The sequence below is a fragment of the Felis catus genome, chromosome B1 (assembly GCF_018350175.1).
Source record: "Felis catus isolate Fca126 chromosome B1, F.catus_Fca126_mat1.0, whole genome shotgun sequence".
Taxonomy (NCBI): Eukaryota; Metazoa; Chordata; class Mammalia; order Carnivora; family Felidae; genus Felis; species Felis catus.
In genome coordinates, this window is record NC_058371.1 from 161076187 (window position 1) to 161088616 (window position 12430).

The 12430-nt window shown below is 40.4% G+C and overlaps 2 pseudogenes; one reads left to right on the forward strand and one right to left on the reverse strand.

Annotated features, from left to right (window-relative positions):
• Positions 1-4085: 4085 nt before the first annotated feature.
• On the forward strand, positions 4086-4186 carry LOC111560333 (annotated as a pseudogene).
• Positions 4187-9623: 5437 nt separating this feature from the next.
• The window catches only part of LOC101090513, a 44875-nt pseudogene continuing 42068 nt past the window's right edge, over positions 9624-12430 (reverse strand).

The window sequence follows — 12430 nt, forward strand, 5'->3', positions numbered from 1 at the left end:
GAGAGAGACACAGAATGTGAGTGGGGGAGGGTCAGAGAAAGAGGGAGACACAGAATCTGAAGCAGGCTCCAGGCTCTGAGCTGTCAGCACAGAGCCCAACACACGAGCCCACAAATGGTGAGATCAGACCTGAGCCGAAGTCGGATGCCCAACCAACCCAGCCATCCAGGCGCCCCCAAGAAATATTTCTTAAGCATCTGTTGTGTGTCAAACTTTTGGGATCTAGACAACCTGGAACAAAGGACCGTGGAGTCCAAAGGTTGGAGACCATCTGATCATTTTTAGTTTGGAAGTGATATCGGAGTTGTTCTGGTAGAGTGAGCAGGAGTTTCCCGGTGAAGGTTAGGGAAGATGTTCAGATTGAAGGAAAATGTCCTGAAAGAGTGTGGTGTTTGGGAGAACCGAGGAGAAGTTTATTGTGGCAGGAGGTGAGTAGGAGGCAGAGAAGACAGGGATGGATGTGAAGACCTTTATCTGCCAGGTTAAGGAGTTTGGGTTTTATTCTGTAGGTAATTTGCCAAGAGAACCTTATGAACCTAGGGATATGGCCATAAGGAATATAATTGTCATATATAGGGTGAGTTGAGCAGGAAGAAGGTTGGAGCTCACAGCTGGACAAGCAGATGCCTACATCAGGCTTTTGTGTGTGGTGCCCAAACTGCACAACAGTCTAATGGCCTGTGACATCATGGTTTCGCTGTGGTGCCTGTGGCCCAAGGGGTGTCACTGCCAGGGAAAAAACGAAGAATTCTTTCAGTTCTCCTGAAACTTTGAAACTCCTCAAAGTTTGGTCTGTGAAGGAACTCATAATTTTCCTTCTGAGTGCTCCTTATGTTAGAGGAGGTTGGCTATCTATTTATGACCTGATAGGATCAAGAAACATCCAAGAGAATCTCTTTCCCCAGACCCCTTACACTGTCATTGTTGCCAGAAAGGCTAAAATTGCAGAGTCCTTCCTTATGACTCACCAGGCTCTCGTCCAGCCCTGGGCAAGGGGGCAGGGGAAATCAGTGGGGAGGGAGGGCAAAGAAGAGGGATGATGCGCTCTCTGTGGCACAGTGGGGATATGGAGGCAGTGGGGGGTGGGGGAGGTGCTGAAAGAAGGAAATTAGAGCTTGAGGAGGTAATATACATTTTTCTTCCTTCCAGTGGGCAAGTTCTGTCTGCTTGAATTCATATGAATCACACTTGAGACCAAGTATATTGATTATTTTATTACAGACTAAGTGATTCCTGCCTTTGTTCGCATTTTTTCCTGATGGTAACAACAACAGCAACAACAAGTATTGTTTGAGCAGCACTACAGGCTCAGCAATGTGCTAAGAGCTTTGACTGTATTTACCTCATTCAATTCTCCCCCAAACCAATGCTGGAGGTGTTCTTAGTACTCACTTATCATGGAAGAGGAAATTAAAGCTTAGGGATGTTACTGAACTTGCTCAGAAACACAGCTGGGGTGTGGCATACCCGGGTCAACCCGCCTCACTCCACAGTCAGTACTTAAACTACTGTGCTACGTGGCTTTTCCAGCCATGGCTATCTGCGCCTTCTTCCGCCGTTTCAAATGCTTTTTGTCTTTCAAGGCCCAACTCGAGTTTCTTTCATTTACTTAACTGACATTATTGGGCACCTTCTGTGTGTATTGTGTCCTTGTCCTCCATAGAGCTTCCCCACATGGATTTCTACATTCTTTTTTTTTTTTTTAATTTTTTTTTCAACATTTATTTATTTTTTGGGACAGAGAGAGACAGAGCATGAACGGGGCAGGGGCAGAGAGAGAGGGAGACACAGAATCGGAAACAGGCTCCAGGCTCTGAGCCGTCAGCCCAGAGCCCGACGCGGGGCTCGAACTCACGGACCGCGAGATCGTGACCTGGCTTAAGTCGGACGCTTAACCGACTGCGCCACCCAGGCGCCCCTGGATTTCTACATTCTTTAAACACCTTTGAGTTTTTAATGTAGAAAGCGAATCCTATTATGAATAGATATGTACTGTTCACTAAATGTTCTCCGTGACTTTGTTTTGTTTTCTTTCACCAAAGATTGTAAACAATCGCCAGGTCAGGATCAAGTCTTCAAGGTCCCTGTTTTTCTCAGCAGCACCCAATCCCGTGCTGGGTGGATGTGGTAGGAAGCCCCTGGCTCTTAACCAATCCAGTGGCTGCATTTTAAGGAAAAAGAAATGCATTTGTGTGGATCTGATAAGATCTGAATGTTATCTGGAGAAGAAGATGCCCCTTAAGTGACAATCAGCTATGTTTACCATTGAAATCCATAGCAGCAAGCCAAGATAACTGGCACAGAGTCTGTGGACAGAAGTTCATGAAAATCACTGCTTGACAGGTCAGGGTAAAGGTCCCTTTCTTTCAAAATATGTGAAGGGGCAGGAAACGTGTGTACCAGGTGTTTCGCGTTCATGGCTGCCTGGGAAAGATAATTCTGTCTGCTCGATAAGAACATTGTGCTCTTACACACCAGGTTGTTTTTCCAGCAGCTATTTTCTGCCTATAAAAAAGAGCATCGCTGGCTCTCAACTTCTTTCCGCAAATCCCTTGGGCTATAAACAATAACAAAAGGTATCTTATATTTATACAAAGCTGTCCTCAGAAAAGCTCAAGGACCCAAACGAAGCTTGTTTTCATATATGAGTTCTTATTTAATCCCCAAGGGGGAAAGAAGAGGGTGACAACTGAATTAGGAATGCTGTCATTCCCAGCTAACAAAAGGGAAAAGTGAGTTCTGCACAACGCGCTCATGGTCATGATAAGGACAGGAAGTCCTTCTTCCCCACTTCCTGTCCAGGGTTCTGCAAACTGGGCCACTGCCTGGTCCAAAATCTGAAAGACACTGGAGGGGAAATACTGGGAGAGAAAACCCAGACACACAAGAAGCGTTGCTGCAGTCTCACTGCCTTTAGTGACTCTGTCTTCCCTGGTCAGGATTTTGCAGCTGCAACAGAGAGTGTCCCTCTTGTCCTTGGTAGAACTCATCCTGGGGAGAAATTTCATCACCCTCATTAGGAGTTATAGCTGTATCACGGTAGATTTAGGAGGTCTGGGTGGTTTGGGGAAGAAGAGCCATCTGAGCAAAGGGCATTCTGTAAATATTTATTGCATGCTTGGATACAGAGATGAGTAAGGCATAAGCCCTGCACTCAGTAAATGCATCGTCTAGGAGGGGAGATAAACACAGGATAAAAAGCTCTAGGAGTGCTGGATGAATACAATAATGGGAAGGCAGTTATTTTGGACTCTGAATTTGAGTCAGGATGCTGTCGGGCAAGGAGGGAGGCATTTTGGTTGGAGCTTGAAGGGGAAGCAGGAATAGTTTTAAGGGATATCTTCTACCCTGCATTGAGGTGGGCACTCTGCATTCAAATCAGCTGAGGAGCTTTTAGAACATACCCTACCCTTAACTAATTGGATGAAATTGATCTGAGTGTAGGCTGGACATAAGTCCAGAGCTCCTAGGTGATTTCACTGAGCAATCAGGATAGACAACCAGAGAAAGAGCACCAGCTTTGGACTTAGACAGCTCCGTCGTAGCACCTGGTGATCTTGGGCAAGGGCCACTGGGGAGCAGAGCAGCGTGGGTCTTTGACAACTTCACTGTTTATTTCCCCCTACTTCTACCCACACCTGTGAAGAAACTCTGCCATGGGAGAGTCCCTCTTTGACAAACTTTCCTTGAGAGAAAAACTCTGGATTGGGAATCAGGAAATCTGGGCTCCATCCCAGCTCTGCCACTGAGGTGCTGCGTGGGTGTGCTGAGTCACATAAGGAAATACAACAAAGACACTTAGAATTACTATTTGCAAGACACTGTGCTGGGTACCCCAGGCATCTCTAGGTCTCAACTTCCCCATCTGTTGAGGTTTCTAGATCAGTATCTCTAGGTCATAAAGTCTACTTAACAGGCCATAACCAGAATTATTTTAAAAGAAAGATATAAAACATAGTAGAAAAACATAGAGTATGGCAAGTATTGTGAAGTAAAATTTCATTTCAGTTATTTATGCATGTGTTTACTGGGTCACGATGTAAAATATGTCTCATGTTGTGGGTTGGAAGTTAAAAAGTTTGAGAGTGCTTGCTTCAGCAGCATATATACTAAAGCTGAAATGAGAAGATTAGCATGGCCTCTCCACCAGGATGCCATGCCAATTCATGAAACATTTCCATCTTTCTTTATGTTATGTGATTTTTTTTTCACCACAATTTTTTAAAAATGTTTGAGAGGGGCGCCTGGGTGGCTCAATCGGTTAAGCATCTGACTTCGGCTCAGGCCATGATCTCGCGGTCCATGAGTGCGAACCCCGCGTCGGGCTCTGTGCTAACAGCTCAGAGCCTGGAGCCTGTTTCGGATTCTGTGCCTCCCTCTCTCTCTCTGACCCTCCCCCGTTCATGCTCTGTCTCTCTCTGTCTCAAAATTAAATAAGCGTTAAAAAAAAAAAGATTTAAAAAAGTGTTTGAGAAATCTGGGGTTAGATGTTCTCTATGGACACCTCCCTTCTACTCGATAGCCCGTGACTACTCTAGCCTACAGAGAACTCTCCTTTCTGTGAGAAACCTCCTTTTACTTAGTGTCATGTAGTTCTGGCCTATCATTTCTTTTTTAAAGAGGGAGACAGTGTGGTGTAGTGGTGAAAAGCACCCTCTTGAGTTAGCTAAGTCTATGTTTGAATTGAATCGCTTCACTTATTAGTTGAACGACCTAGAAAATGTACCCAACCTTTCTCTGCCTCGGGTTTCTCATACGGATGATAACACCGAGGACAGATGATGCTAATAAGATTAAATAAGATGGTGTAGGTGAAACTCTTAGTGCAAATGGCCTCGTTCCCAGAAAGTGCTCCAGTGTATGGCAGCAACGATCTGACTTCCTGTCCCACTCAGATTGTAAGGCACGGTCTATAATTTAGCGCCTGGCATACACAAAAGTGTAAATACCGTATGCTTATCTGATTGGAAAAACAAGGATTTCGGCCTCATGGCCATCTCCCTGATGGTGGAGAACAGCAGTTCTCTGTTGGCTGCATTACCATACAGGTCTTGGAAGGAGGGGCAGGGCATTCTGTGTGTTCTCTGCCTATGCCTCCCTTCAGCCTTTTTCTCTGATATGGTCAGCTGGTCCTGGGAAGATAAGCAAAAGGAGGCACATCCTGGCTGTGATTTCTTTCAAGGATCCCAATGGCCATGACATCTCAGTGCCATCAAAATGAACAGATAGATGGAAATTAAGGATCTACTGTGCCACAGACGGGAGCATCTCTATGAGAAGGCTTCAGAAAGAAGTACAGGAAAAAGAAATGAGGAAGAGCTGGTGGTCAAAACCCTGAGAAACGAGGTACAAGGTTCAGATATTATACCAGAATCAATGGCCCTGATCAAACAGTCAACAAATAAGCAACTCATTAGGTCCTAATTGCCTCAGAAATAGGCTGGGAACCAAGGCTTTGTCTTGTAAATGATTCATTTCAGAAAATGCCCACTAATCAATTACTAGGACTTCTGTGTAATAGTTTCCCCAGATTTATAGGTGGTGAGCCTGTGAATTGCATCATTGATTCTAGAATGAGATAAGCAGTAACACTGGTAACCTAATCTACTTACTCGAAGTAGCTACCAAGAAATTAGGTGCCCTTAGTAGAAGCCAGCTCATTACCAAAGAGTGAAAAGAAACCCATTCATCATGGCAGAACCTCACACCAGCCCAGTCTCCCTGGAGCATTCAGCTATGCTGAGAAGATGTTGATGGAGAAGAGAGGATAATGACCCATAAATAGATATATGGGAACGGAGCAGGGGGTGATGAGGGGGATGAGGGAAGCCTTATGAGATCACGCAGGAAAAAAATGGGCCTTAAAATCACAAGTATGTTAAAGTACAGTATTACAAGGACTATAGAAATAGTATTACAAAGAATAGGACTGTTGAAAGTAGCCCTCGATGCTAGTGTGGTTTTTATCTGGAAGAAAACTTCGATTGGAAACTAGCGAAAAAGAAAAGAAAATGTATGTGAATAATGTAGCCCCACCTAAAAATATGTTACAAACACAATGGTTTTTCAGGAAAGAAAAGGCAAGGATGCCTGGAAATAGCTGCATCTAATCAGCCCCCATCCCAAGCAATCAACTGAAGTCCAGGAAATTCCATATGTAACCAGAAGAATAGACATCCTGGAGCATTTTGCCACAGTTAAGATTAGCGGAAACAGACCCCCATCAGCACTAGTAACAAAAAAGAACTAAAGGTGAAGAAAGTGCCGCAGATCCCTGTGCCTCCCTTCTGGGAAGGCGGTGGCCTCGAGGCGGCAGGGATGGGACAGAGGCCAGTCCTCGGGGCTGCACCAACAGCCCTTTGCTCTGAGACCACCCCTTCAACAGCAGTGCACATGGCTGTGGTTCTCCGGGGAAAATAAAAGTGGCGAGGGCTCAGCTTATCTTCCTGATTTATTCTAACAATCCTTAAAAACGTGTGTTAACACAGCAGTGACTTATGATAAGCACTTTCGGGGTCTTGTTGAAGAAATCATTCTCTCCCCAAAGGTCACAAAGGCCATTCTGCCATTTTTTCTTCTAAACGATTTCAAGCTTTCCCTTTCACAATGAATTCTTCCTTCTCTATGGGGATGAAAGACAAAAAGCACAAACTAAAAAGGAAAAGATGAATAAGTTTCACTTCATTAAAATTAATAAGTTTTGCTTACTGGAAACATCATAAAGACAGTAAAAAGATCAGCCACAAACTCTGAGAAAATCTTGACACCACATCTGACAAAGAAATAGGATCCAGAATATATAATGCATGCCTGCAACCTATTAAAAAAAAAAGGTCCAGAAAACATGATGTAATTCACAAAAATAAATATAGATGACAATTCAAGATACTAAAAGATTCTCTACATTGTTAGTAATCGGGGAAATACAAATTAAGATCATAGTGAGATATCATTTTAAATCCACTAGATGGACAAAAAATTATGAAGTCTGATAATACCAAATGTTGGCGTGGATGTGGGAAAACAGAATCTTGCGTACTGCTAGTGGGACTGTAACATAGCACAGTTTCATTGGAAAATAACTTAGCATGTGTAGCACAGGTAATGATGACATTTCTGTGGCCCAGCAGTCCCACTCCTGGGTGTGTACCCTCAAGAAACTCTTGCAAGTGTGCATCGGAGACATGTATAAGACTGTTCATAAAAGCACTGTCCGAAGCAGAACTGAGCAAATATTGTTTGGGGAAAACTACACTGCAGTCAACTGTTTTTAAAAAACAAGGGTATGATAGGGGCTCCTGGGGGGCTCAGTTTGTTAAACGTCTGATTCTGGATTTCGGCTCAGGTCATGATCTCACAGTTCATAGGATCGAGCCTTGTGCTGTCCCTGGGCTAACAGTGCAGAGCCTCCTTGAGATTCTCTCCCTCTCCCTCTCTGTCCCTCTCCACTCGCACTCTCTTGCGTGCTCTCTCAAAATAAACATTTAAAAAAGAAACAAAAACAGGGTATGATAAAGACAAAATTCAGGAAAGTGGTTATGTTTGAGGAGAAGGCAGGAGAATGGATATTGGGGAGGAGGGCACAACTAATTTCAATTATATTGTCAATGTTGGGATCTTGTGTTTGCCGGTGGGCTTATGTATATTGCACATATTCCATTGCAGGCACAGAATATTACATAATAAATTGCTTTTAATTTGTAAAAAACAAACAAACAAACATGGGTAAACAAAGAACAAAAGTTTCTACTGGCTCAGGGCCAGGAAAAATGAGATCTTGGTAACATCAGTCTCACTAAAATACGGGAGGAAGGTCATTTGGGAAGTGATGGATTGCTCTGTGTCAGGGAGGGTCTGCCTAATGTGTGTGCCCCTGGAGGTCCTCCCAGAACATGGGCAGCTGGCCTTGTGACTAGGGCCTGTGCCCAGGCTTACACCCTATTATTCAGGTTGGCAAGTGGCCTGGGTGGACAAGTGGTGATCAGTTATGGAAAAGACTTGCCACTTAGCAGATGAGTGTTGTATGTGGTGAGATCTATTTTAGATAATTTTTCATGCAGAAAACTGAGGGCTGTTCTGGGTGGAGCAAGCCCTTTTGATCCACTAGTGGGTATACTCTGCTTTTCACCTTGACTGCATAAATTTGACATTGAACTAAGGCTGTGTTTTTCAATAGTTATCATTTTGAATTGTTATTCTAAAGACTCAATACTTGGGGCTTGGTGCTCCCGGACTTTGCAACCCCAGAACTACTCATATAGCTGCAACCCTTTTTTGTTGCTATTTGTATCTTTAACATATTTGAGTCTTACCCACTCCCTTAAAAGGATTATAAAGTGGCAGGATTTTCTAAATCCGTATTTTGTTCGTCCTTGATGTCAAAACTTGGCAAAACAAGTGCTTAATAGGTTTTTTATTTTGAAAAAAATTAAAAATGCACAGGAAGTTGCAAAAATAGTACACAGAAATCTCAGATACCCTTTACTCAGTGATTATACCTTACATAACTATGGAACAATGTCAAAACTAGGAAACTGACATTGCTGCAATGTGTGTATACAGTCGAATGTCATTTTATCATGAGTGTAGATTCATGTAACCACCATCAGAGTCAAGACGCAGAACTGTGGCATCATCGTAAAGATCTCCCTTTATAGTCATACCCAGTCCCTCTCCACCATCCCTAACCCCCGGCAGCAGCTAATCTGCTTTGTATTTTCATAATTTTGGCATTTTTAGGTTATATAAATGGAATCGTTTGGTATATCACCTTTTGAGATTGGCTTTTTTTCACTCAGCAAAGTGACCTTGACCATAGAGTTAAGTCATGCTTTTTAATTGACTCTGCCAGCCTCTGTCTTTTATTTGGTGTATTCAGACCACTTATATTTAATGTTATTATTGATATGTTAGGGTTTAAGTTATGTTTTTATTTTAAATTTTATGTTTTTATTCTATTTTCTTTCTGTTGTTCCGATTGTAATTGTTCTATCTCTAAGCACTAATTCTTTCGTCTGTCCTCTCTATTCTGTCATTGACCCCATCCAATGAGTTTTATTTTATTTTATTTTATTTTATTTTAAGAGAGAGCTAGCAAGAGCATGAGTCGGGGGAAGGGTACAGAGAGAGAGAGAGAGAGAGAGAGAGAGAGAAGCTCAAGCAAGCTCCATGCTCAGCATGGAGCCTGACACAGGGCTCGACCCCATGACCCTGAGACCATGACCTGAGCCGAGATCAAGAGTTGGACACTCAACTAACTGAGCCACCCAGGTTCCCCATCCAATGAGTTTTTTAATATAGATTATTATTTTCTTTAGTTCTAAATTTCTATTTGATTCTTCTTTATATTTTTTATTTCTTTACTGCAACTTCATGTTTTTCATTTTTTCAGGTATGTTTGTAATTGCTTTTTGAAGCATTTTTGTGATAACTGCTCTAAAATCTTTGTCAGATAATGTCAACATTTATGTAATTTCTGTGTTGGCATCTGATGTTTGTATTTTCTCATTCAAGTTGTGATTTCCCTGCTTTTTTCCCCTCCCTGGTTTTTAGTATACTAAGTAGTTATTTTTTAAATTTTATCTTGGATATTTTGAATATTAGGTTATCAGATGCAATATTATTTAAATCTTCTCTTTTAACAGGCTGCCTCTGATATAGCGCTGGTAGAGGAAAGTGGACACTGTCCCACTGCTATCTGGTGGGAAGAAGACCAGGTTTTCCTCTTGACCTCTGTGGACACCGAGAAGCATGGTCTCTCATTACTGCTGGGTAAAGGTAGGAGATCAGACTCCTTACCAGGCCTCCAAGTTGGCTGGGAGCCGAAGGGGCACCTTGATATTGTTCCACTTGGCCTTTGATAATGGTGGTGGGACCACAGTTTTTTCCAAGGTGTTTCCCTAGTGTACAGTAGTTATTGTCTAAACATTTACTATCTTGTTAGGTTGTCCCTTTCCTGCTCCTTTGTAGAGAGAATAGACTTTGGGAGGACATTTTTTGTCGGTGCCCACTAGCACTTCCTGGTTGTCAGCTTCTCCACCATCCACCATAAACAGGAAAAAGAAAACCCTGGAAATTTACCCCTGTGTCATTCCTTGGGTCATGAGGTCCTTAGACAGTCTGCCTTTTCTCTAAAGTTCAAGTCTTCTTATATTTCTTTTATATATAATGTTCAGTGGTTTTAACTCTATTTAGTGGGAACAATAGGGAGAAGTGTGTCTACTCCATTTTGTCCTGGAACTAGAAACAGTGAATGGGTTTTAGTTGAATGGATTGGTGAATCTCTGCCTTCTTTTCTATTTCCCAATGTTCATAGAATGGGAAAAAGCATACTAGAATACAAACTAGCTTGGAAGAAGCAGAGGGTCACCTTTATAGACATGGTAAGGAAGTTGATAGAAAGTCCCTTTTTTCATCCAGAGATAAGAAGGTCACATGCTATTTTTTTGTTTGGTTCTCTCTTTAAACCATCACACTGCAAAAGCAAAACACAACAACAAAAAAAGGATCACAGCAGCTGGATCTATGTTGAGAAGTCCTATATCATTATAGTTCCTGATTCCCTGTATGTAATTGGCATAGTACACAAACAGCACAGGCACTTGTTCTAGTCACTAGGGATACAGCAGTAAGCATAACTTGGTATTTGACATGTGGTGTGGTCTTCATTTATCATAATGGATACTCAATGGGCTTTTTCAATCTGGAAACTTCTTTCTTTAGTTCTAGAAACTTTCTTATTTTATTTATTTCATAATTGATTTCCCTCTATTTTCTCTGTTTTCTTTTTTGGAACTTCTATTTGTGGGATATTGAACGTACTCTTTTGATTTTCTATTTCTTACCCTTTTAATTCTCTTTTGTTTTCAAATCTTTTCTTATCGTCTCTCTCGTATTTTATAACTTTGTGTCTTTTGAAATATTTTTCTCAATTGTATTTTCAGATGTTTCATTAATTTTTTATTTCTGCTCTCCTACTTTTAATTTCTAAGATTTATTTCCTTATACTATCTTATACAAAGATAGTGTTACACTATCTTTGTCTGGTTTTGGTATCAGATTATAATAGTTTCATGAAATGATGTGAGTAGTTTTTCTTTCTTTCTTGTTCTCTGAGTCTGAGCAAGATGGCCATTATCTGTTCTTTGAATGTTTGTAGAATGCTCAAGTAAAATGTTCAAGGACTAATTTTTACTTTGTGAAGAGATTTAAAATTATTGATTTTATTTCTTTAATAAATGTAGGAGTACTTAAGTTATCTATATCTTCTGGAGTTATTTTCTTTTTTTCCTTTAAATTTGTTCTTGTTATCTATGTTTTCAAATTTACTTGTTATTGATATTCTCTGTTAACCTGCCAATCTATTCTGCATTAGTAATTACATTCACTTAGTTATTTTAAACATCGTTAATTAAGTCTTTTTTTTTCTCTTCTCAGTTTAGTCAGAGGTTTGTTGATTCGTTAGTGTTTTGAAAGAGTCAACTTTTGCTTTGATAATATTCTCTTTTTTATTTAATTAACTTAAGCTTGTACAGTTACTACCTCTTGCTTTCCACTTTACATATTTTATGTTTTTCTATTACCATGTTCCTAGGTTATGTGCTTAGCTAGTTAACTTTTCAGTCTTTCTATTTTAGAAAAGCATTTAAGTTTCTAAATTTCCCTCTAAGTTTTGCTGTGACTATCTCACACAGGTTTCATTAACTTGTCATTTATTTAACATTTTTCCTTATAATGTTTTTGACTAAAGTTATTTAGGAGAATGTTTTTAAATTTCAAAACCAAAAGAGGTTTGTGTTCTTAGTTTGTGACATAATTATATTTTATTCAGATAACTGTTTTATATAAATTCTGATTCCTTGAAATTTATTGAGATTTATTTTATGATCTTCCACGTGGCCAATTTTCATATGTATTCTGTGTATATTTGAAAATAATGTAAGTTTTCCAAAATTTATATGTATTGTTCTATAGATGTCCATTAGATCAAGACTGTTAATGATATTGCTCAAGTTCATATTTTTACTGATTCTTTTGTCTATCTGGTCTCCCACTTACAGAGAAAGATATATTAAAATTTCTCATTGGGCTGATACGTTTGTTAATTTTATAGTTACTACACCTTGCTAATAAATTTAATTTTTAAAAAAATTATGTAGTAACTCTTTGTCTTTAATATTGTTTTGTGCCTCAACGTTGATTTTATCTGATGTTGACTTAGCTTTTATTTAATATTTTCATAATGTTCTTTCATTCTTTTACTTTGAACCTTTTTGTGTCCCTAATTTTTATTTTTTAAAAACGTTTATTTATTTATTTTGAGAGAGAAAGTGCATACAGGTAGGGGAGGGACAGAGAGAGAAGATCCCAAGCAGGCTCTGATGCAGAGCTTGATCTCACAAACCATGAGATCATGACCTGGGCCAAAGTC